The sequence below is a fragment of the Miscanthus floridulus genome, chromosome 5 (assembly GCF_019320115.1).
Source record: "Miscanthus floridulus cultivar M001 chromosome 5, ASM1932011v1, whole genome shotgun sequence".
In the NCBI taxonomy this organism is placed as follows: Eukaryota; Viridiplantae; Streptophyta; class Magnoliopsida; order Poales; family Poaceae; genus Miscanthus; species Miscanthus floridulus.
In genome coordinates, this window is record NC_089584.1 from 41926853 (window position 1) to 41936294 (window position 9442).

A 9442-nucleotide genomic window follows, 5' to 3' on the forward strand; every position below is an offset into this window, starting at 1 on the left:
CAAAGAAATCCCCCAAATGTAACTCCGAATGATGTTAAATGATCCAAAAGACTGTCAAATTTAGTCTTCAAAGTAAATTGCGTGCATACATACATGATATTATGCACCAAAGAAATGTCCAACAAACAAACAAATCATTCCCTCTTGGTCGTATATGCATATGGGGCATGGTCAAGATGTCCCATGCTGAGTTAGCTAAATTTAGCGCCATATCATGATATGAACAAATAATAATATATGCACAAATGATTTGCATAGATTAACTACATGCATATCATGGGTCGCTCGAATGCTAAACAAGCTAGCGACCAATCGTACAAGGAGTATACGTTAGCTCCTCAACAAATAAAAATGCCATGTTTAAATAAAATAACATGCATCAAGTTCAAACCTATGCCAAGCATGCATATTCATCCATCCATCCGAGACTACAAGACTAAAGACTTTGTTTTCTTTTTGTAGTTTGTAATAGAAAGACATATGATGTAATCTTATTTTTTATGTACTCATGTTGGAACTCTTAATCAGGGGTGTTCTCTACGGAGATGTAATTAACATAATTTTTATGCAAATATAAGAATTATGGAAGTATGGACTTGCAATACATGTTCTTTTTCTTTTGTCCCAATTAAATTTAACCAAAACCAACTTTGTCTCTGCTAACGCGGAGGCAGGTCATAGCCGCCCATTTCCCTACCATCAGATTTTGGCACGCCCAGTGGGACCTACTTCTCCCCTTATTTTTGAGTTCCAACATGGTTGCATCATACGACTTTGACCTAAATTGTCAAATGAAATTATATGTGCATTTATATTTGCATTCAAGAAAACTCATATATGGTTTTCTTATATGAAGGTATGGTCAGATGTGTTCAAGACTTCATCACGATCCACATTGGTTCCCTCTGGGTCGATGTTCCCATGGGTCCCGTTCAAGCTTCCAACAGTGCTGGTTCACTCCACACTATAGTTGCGTCATCGGCTGTAGTTGCTCATGACCAAGAGGTCAATTCCAAGCCTGAGGAAGGGTTCACTCCTATCATGTCCAAAGCCGCAAAGCGGTAGGCAAGAAGAGTTGCTGCCAAAGCAAGGATGATGGCCTCCAATGAGCGCGCTACCAATGTGAGCAAGGCCACGTCCTCCAATGTGGTTGCTCGTGGCTCATCCAAGCCCAAGAGCACCAAGTCCCCTAGTTCCAAGATGGAGCCAAAGTTCCGCCCCACCACGCTTGGGGAGTGGCCTATCTATGCCAAAAGGGCATCGCCAACCAAGCCAATGCCACCAATGATGTCCTCTTCATCGACTCCAAAGACAAAGGGGGAAATGCCACCTTCAATTACTCATGATAAGCTGGGGGTTGGTTCCTCCAAACCTACCCCAAGCATACTAGGGGCACCTCCGACAAAGAATGCATCAACAATAGCTTTCCCACCTCCAAATAGGGGGATAGTGCTATGGGATCAACCTCAACGTCCGCAGCCCTGCAACAAAGAAAGGGCTATAGCGGTGGGAGAGATGGATCACCCGCGTCCTTCCAACAAAGGAAAGGCCATGGAGACAGAATATAGTGGCCCTATTCGGCTTACCCCATATTCGGCTTGTTTGGCTTCTTTTTCCAGCCAACACAGTGTTTTTCTCTCACAACAATTTAGCCGGAACAGTGTTTTCAGTCAGTTTCAGTCAAGTTTTAAACCAGCGAACAGGGCCAGTATGTCGTCCACTGAAAGTGATTTATCTACAAAAAGCCAACTTCAGGCTAAAGCTCCTGAGTTTATCCCCATGTTGGTCTATAATCCCAGCAATGATTTACCTAAGCGTGAGCTTCAGTGGCAAGGGATTCACCTCTCCCTCAATGATATAAAGAGGGGACATGTTGATCCAGCTACGACACTCTCTAATCCTATATCATCAGAGGTGGCACCATCATGGCCTGCTATACAAGATTCTGTGTCTCCAAAGCGACACCACCGACGGTAACGCAAAATCTTTCAAGCATGGGCCAACTTTAGCAACACAATTGACTCTATGACTAATGCACAACGTGCTTATGTTTGTGATTCAATTTTGGCTCAACAAAGCAAGGAATATCATAGGATCCAAAATGCTACGAGGCAAGCTTTTCAGGCATCCATCGAAAGGGCCATATGCCAAGACCTAAGGAGCTTGTTGCCTGGAGCATCCACATCCTCAAATAATATTGGGGGTGAAATCATGCGACACGCTAAAATTTTGTCCAAACTACCCAAGCATCAAGAGTAAAAAGGAACTCGAGGTGAGGGAGATATGCAAGGCAGGCTACCAATGTACGTGCAAGACATGCCAGCTTAAAACAAAAGGAGATGGCAATACCAACTGACTCCATGTCTAGTTGGGTATGAGGGGATGCGTCATCAAGACATGCTGGCGGCACCCAAGGAGAAATAAAAGAAGCCACTCCAAGAGTGGAAGATACAACAACACTAGCTTATTAGCCTCGTCATAAAAGAGCCTTAAGCAACCATTTTGAGGTATTCTCTTCAATGCCGGTGAGCGTTGAGGAAGCAGCCTGCAACACGAGTGATACTTCCTCCGCTTCTACACACTTCAAAAGAAAGAAGCCTTGTAAACAAATTCCAGTGGGTCATCGTCCAGTGACTCAAAGCTTAACAAACTCTGGCTCGGCTGATCCAAACCCACTAAATGGTGAAGATCCACAAGCCCCAAGTGAGGATGACTCACAACCTCCACATAGTGAGAGTGAGCCTAGCAGTGTTGAACAAGTGCTTGCCACAAATCAAGGTCAATCCATTGAACAGCAGATGAACCAAATGATGGCTGCCTTACAATAGAAAGAAGAAGAGTTGGTCGCACTTCGTGACCAGGTGGCCAACACCAGAAATCGTACAAATGATGTGAACACTTCGACCAGTCATAATGGTCCCCATCACCAACCTAAAATCACACTCGAAGCCATAAAAGGATGATTTCGGAAGGCGTAAAGGCTCAATATATGCAAACGCATTATTCCATGCGTCTGGGGTATGTGAAGCCATATCCGCTGGAGGTGGACATGGTACCATTTCCGAACAACTATTGCCAACCGCAATTTAGTAAATTTAATGGGACTGAATCGCCACATGAATATGTGGCCCATTTCCTTGCTGCGTGTCAATATACAACCCACAATGGAGCTCTTCTCCTCCGTCAATTTGTACAAACATTATCGGGTCTAGCTTTCACATGGTATAGCAAGTTGGCACCTGGCTCCATCCGTACATGGGAACAAATGCAAGACGCCTTCCTAGAGCGCTTTTATAGCACTCAAAGGACGGTGGGAATAACTGAGCTAACTCAAACCTTACAAAGGCCAAATGAGAAAGCTGTGGATTTCATCAATAGCTAGAGGAATTTAAGCCTCCACTGCCTATAGCTAATCACCAAACCAGAAGCAGTCTGTATGTGTATGAATAACTTGAGCCCGGACATGGCCATTCACCTACAGGGTGTAAGGCCAATAACTTTTGAAGAGTTGTCCTCAAAGGCCACAGACATAGAGAATTATATGCATCACATGTCTCGTCCACCGAGGCGTTCAACAAGGCTCCATTGGATAAAAACAACCCACAAGATAAGCCCACATCTTCTAAGCCGAAGCAAATGCAGGCCATGGAGACAACGGTGGGTCCTCAAAAGTTCCAAACTAGGGGCACCGCCATAAGATTACCAAGCAAAGGGGGTGTACTAGCTCCTAGAAGGCCAACTCTTAGTGAGCGTCAAAATCAGAAGTACTCTTTCCCCGACGAAGAAGTGGGGGATCTCTTCATGGGCCTACGGGAGTTGAAACTCATCGAGCTCCCCAAACCGAAAAGGCCAGAAGAAGCTTCTAAATTTGATGAGCCAAATTTCTGTCACTTTCATCGCATCTTGGGTCATACGCTCAAAGATTGTTTTGTGGTCAAAAACATGATACAAAAGCTCATAGATGAAGGCACCATAGAAGCCGATCTACTCAAAAGCATGACAAATGGAAAGAAAACGGCTACATCAAATGTTGCCACTTTTCAAAGTGATCCGGTGAGTTGTGCAACTCCAAAAATGTGTTAAACTTATGATCAATGTATGATATCAAAACCTAAGCATGTTAATATGTCTTTCTTAGGGCATCCACAACAGCAAGCTAAGCGCCAACATGAAGGTAAGACTTTCCTTCGGTGGATCCATACCCCAAAATGTGGACCATCAGGTTCCTAAAGATCAGGAGAGCGTCGACAGCAACTCTCAAGACAATTTGCTCTCCGACGAATGATGGAAAAGGGAGAAGGCCTGCACTTCTACCAAAATATAAAGAAGCGCAAGGACAACCCCCTCGAAGAATATGCTGCTTTCCCATCAGAGTTTTTGAGGATGATGAGGAGTGTCTTCACTTCCCTTAAGAAGAGGCACCCAAAGTTGATGAAGTTCAGCTTAGATCAGGCCGTCAACTACTTAGGCCATCTCCTCAATAAAGAAATCCCCCAAATGTAACTCTGAATGATGTTAAATGATCCAAAAGACTGTCAAATTTAGTCTTCAAAGTAAATTGTGTGCATACATACATGATATTATGCACCAAAGAAATGTCCAACAAACAAACAAATCATTCCCTCTTGGTCGTATATGCATATGGGGCATGGTCAAGATGTCCCATGCTGAGTTAGCTAAATTTAGCGCCATATCATGATATGAACAAATAATAATATATGCACAAATGATTTGCATAGATTAACTACATGCATATCATGGGTCGCTCGAATGCTAAACAAGCTAGCGACCAATCGTACAAGGAGTATACGTTAGCTCCTCAACAAATAAAAATGCCATGTTTAAATAAAATAACATGCATCAAGTTCAAACCTATGCCAAGCATGCATATTCATCCATCCATCCGAGACTACAAGACTAAAGACTTTGTTTTCTTTTTGTAGTTTGTAATAGAAAGCCATATGATGTAATCTTATTTTCATGTACTCATGTTGGAACTCTTAATCAGGGGTGTTCTCTACGGAGATGTAATTAACATAATTTTTATGCAAATATAAGAATTATGGAAGTATGGACTTGCAATACCTGTTCTTTTTCTTTTGTCCCAATTAAATTTAACCAAAACCAACTTTGTCTCTGCTGACGTGGAGGCAGGTCATAGCCACCCATTTCCCCGCCATCAGGAGCAAGGCTGGAGATCCGCTTGGCTTCAACGCAGGGCTAGCCGTTCCTGTGAATTCCTCCTGAGACGTGCCAGTCAATTTGACCTGCAATTGATAAGGAGAGAAAGTTTATTAGTAATTTAACATGAAACATGCCGGTTTTGCCCAGACAGTTCCAAACGTGCCACTTCGGGAGCAGCTAGACGGGAAAATTTGACTAAACAGCCGATACATGAAGAAATCGGCTGTTACGGACCATAAAGCTTGTGGGTAGCGATTGGTTTTATGTTGACAAGTACAATGCACGCAGATGTAAGTAAAATCATCAGCTAGGTAGATATTACCAGTGTAAAGTGTTGAGCCAATGAATCTAACGAGAAAGGATATAACATGAGAAAACATTCCTAACTTAAGATAACTTGGACCCTAATCTTTCCATTTTTGTAGAGTCCGACACATATTTCTTGACGCCAATTATAGCTCATTGTCGTTATCTACTGACGCCATTCAAAGAGAGCCGATTCTAGTGCCGTATCTAAATCAGCTGATATCGATCCGTATGCAATCGATTCCTTGATTGATGCAATCTTGGAAGTTTCGATTTCCAGCATTCTTCTCCCTAAATTTTGGTGTAAACACATGTCCCCCAATTTTGGAATAAAAATGATTTTATTCCAAAATTCCTATTTACCTGTTTACCACGTCGCAACTGTTTTATTCCGAGATATACGTGTGACTCCTGACTTCTTGGTCCGAGTCTTATATAATATCCCAATAGTATCATTTCCAACTCAATCGGCCCATTTGCTTTTCCCTTCTTTCTCGAACAAATCTTAACAGCCAACGCCGCCATCGCCAAAGTCTCAACCCTAGCAAATCCTCTGCCCTATCAAGCTTTTATTCAAGTGATCTTCCTCAGATTCAAATCTGCTTTGGCTACAATGGCAACCAGCAACCATGTCCCTGAGGTATGCTTTCAAGTTCCTATTCTCCAAGTATCGGCCGCTACCCTGCGTTTCCTTTCTTCTTAAATTTATTTTATCTAATTTCTAGGAAATGAGGAATGAAATCTTTATTCCATCAGCTATTGCTCCCAATGTCTATTTTCTTGGGCCTATGGGTGACCCTGATCCATCTAATTTTATTCGTTAAGAAACTAACCAAATCCCCTTCAAATAATCTATAGTGGATTTGTCCTCCTAGAACACCAAAACTCCTTTTGAGAAACTGGCCCAAAATGCCTAGGGGATGGAGAGACTGGTTTCATAGGGTGTCTAAGAAAAAGGCTAGAGATTGGGAGGTTTATGACTTGAATCAATGCTTGACACTCTCGTTGTCTGAGATGGAGCAGAATGATTCACTCCTGGTTTCTGCATCTTATTTCTGGTCTAATACCCTAAATGCTTTTGTTTTTTGTCACGGCCCAATGATCATCACTTTGGCCAATGTTTATATGTTGACCGACCTTAGAATAACAGGATCAATGCAACCTTATGACTTTTTAAGTGTCGGATCCAAGAAATTAGCCAAAATATCAGACTGCACAGGATGGGCAAGCTACATTCTGAAACCATATTGGAGATGGGTCAACTGTTAACGAAAGAGAATATGTAGCCTTCCTAAACATGTGGTTAGAAAGATTTATCTTCACTGGGTCATCTTGTGGTCTGACTTACAATCATAAACTCATGGTAGAACATCTATCAGTAGGCACTAAAATTCCACTTGGTAAATATCTGTTGGGATCAGCTTACCACTTGATGCATCAGGTGGTCGCTCAGCTGCTGAAGAATGAAGCAGTGCACACCATCAGTTGCCCATGGTGGCTAATACAAATATAGTTAAACCTGTATATGCATAAGATTGTAAGGCCAAATCTCCAGAATTTGAGCTTTCCCTCCTCCAACTTTGATGAGGAATACAGAGGCAAAGAAGGAAGAACTCGTCAGTGCATGAACTATGGTGAAGCTGCATTGGCCATAACAATTGCTATCGATGTTGGCCATCTCTTCAAGAAATTTTATAGAGGGTTTGATGCAAGTATCCTGACTTGGCTACCCTATGATGAGGATGAGAATAATGAGTTGGTCTTCCCATTCAAATTTCGATTTGAATCAGGCTGCTCAGATGAAACAGCGGCTGCAATCTTCAATTCTTTCATCAAACCTTATGTTCTTCCAGCCAAATTTCATCATAGCCATGGCAAAATGTTCATAGGTTCCTTCCTTCTAGGCAACCTTCCAACCTATGAGTTTTACAACCCTTCTTTTGTAGCTCGTCAGTTTGGTCTTGGTCAACTGCCTCCTCAACTGTTCTTCAAGAATATACTGAAGCCAAGAGAGGGTATTAGTGAAGTGTTGGAAGCCTCTAGAGTCTTTCAGCTAGGATCAGATCTTTCTTCTTTTTGCTTGCATGACTAGACAAGAGTCAACTTCACTCCCAACCTTTTTGACTCTTGGTGGCAAGAATGGCACTCCCATCTCTTTTGTGGGTCGGTCCATCCTAGATGCATAGCTCTAGATGGAGAGTTTGTTTCCGATAGTGAGGTAACTTGCCATTCCTTATTAGAAAAATTCTTCGATGAATCCCCCTGCCAACTGTTCTAACAGACCTTTTCAAGACACCGAATTCGATCCCCCAAGTTTGGATAGGAAGGGGCAGTCCTATAGATTATCTGCCACCATGCCTAGCCTCAAGAATATGATCAGCTGCACCTCCACTGAAGAAGCTGATGAAAACTCATGCTGCCTCTACAATTGTAACGTATCAATCTTCAAAGCGCAAGGGAGCCCAAGGGACAACCCTAGAAAACCATTACTGGGAAAAGACTTCATAGAACGAGACCATCGACTGCTTAGGTAAAACAATTCATCCTCTTCCCAAAATGATATTCAATCTCTAATTCTAATTCTTTCCTTGCAGTTGTCGACCATTGCATCTCAACCTGCTCTGGGTGCGGAACTATTGTCCCAGATCATTCAAGTCAGCATCAACTAAACCTTCATCAGTCTGATCCTCAAAAGGAGCCAATTTCGGTTGAAACAGCAGAAGATGTTTCTAAGACTGTAGAAGGTGAGAACCCTTCCACTTCAATCCCTAATGTTGCCAAGGTATTTTCTCAAAATTCTTGATTTTCATTCAGTTTTTACCCTTCTCTCACCATTTACCATGCCAGACACTCCCTAAAGAAACATTCACGCAAGGGTAGGAGTCTAGCAGTCTACCCATTGAAGGTGATCCTGTTGATGTTGACACTCAAACTAATGAATCTCTAGTCCAGCAAATAATCGATGGTAAGGAAGTCACATGCTTAGTTTATCTCTCTGCAACAAATATGAACTAAAAATCTTCCTTGATGCATGCAGATACCAATGTAGAGCCAATTCAACCAGATACTATTGGTGCATCATCAGCCGTTCCTTTCTCCTCAGATAGAAGCTATCTCAAAAAAGGTACCATACTTGCTTCACCATTTATCTTATTGTCAACTGATTCAATCCTCTTAACAAGATTTTCTTATATATAGGTACTTAATCTTATAGCTCCAACCTACTCTTTCAATCTTGAAGAGTATCTAGATAAAGATGAAATCAGCTCATCAGTTGCCCCTTCTAAACAAGCTTTATCAGAAGAGACTAGAAATCAACTAAGAGATATATTATCAATGCTTGAGAAGAATATAGCCGACTTGGTCCAAGATGCGGATTTAATGCAAAGAGTCTCCTTGGCCTTTAAGGATAATTCATCCCCGGTTCTCACCGAGGTCTTGTCATCTTTGTCCATCATTGAAGATCAAGCTCCAAAGGTGAAGAAGGCTCAGAGGAGACTGTCTAACTGTGAAGCTTTATTGGCTAAGAAGAACTCTAACAGGAAAGAGGCCAAAGAGATGACACAGCTAATCGATGACTTGAAGAACTCCCCTCTCAGGATCAATCTAGAGCTGACCCAACTGGAAGCCAGGCGTGCAGAACTTGAGAAGGAACTAGAAAATGTGAATGCCACCATCAATCGCCATAAGTCTAATCTGGCTCAAATACCCAATGCCATTAAGCAGAAGAAATAAGAACTACTGGCCAAGGTCAAAGAAGGTAGGGCCATCTGCAGCAGCCTTGAGGACATTCCTGGATCAGCCAAAGAAGACAAGCAACAAATCACAAAAGTCGATGCTATCCGGCTAGAAGCATTGAAAGCAATTCAGGATGTTCTAGACTTGTAATATGTATATCAACATGTATCTTGTGTAGAATCAATGATAACCATATTTTCGGTCGCCTTATTGT

At 42.2% G+C, this 9442-nt stretch overlaps 1 pseudogene; it reads left to right on the top strand.

The window, feature by feature from the left end:
- Positions 1-1710: 1710 nt before the first annotated feature.
- Positions 1711-4285, top strand: LOC136454557 (uncharacterized; annotated as a pseudogene).
- Positions 4286-9442: the final 5157 nt, after the last annotated feature.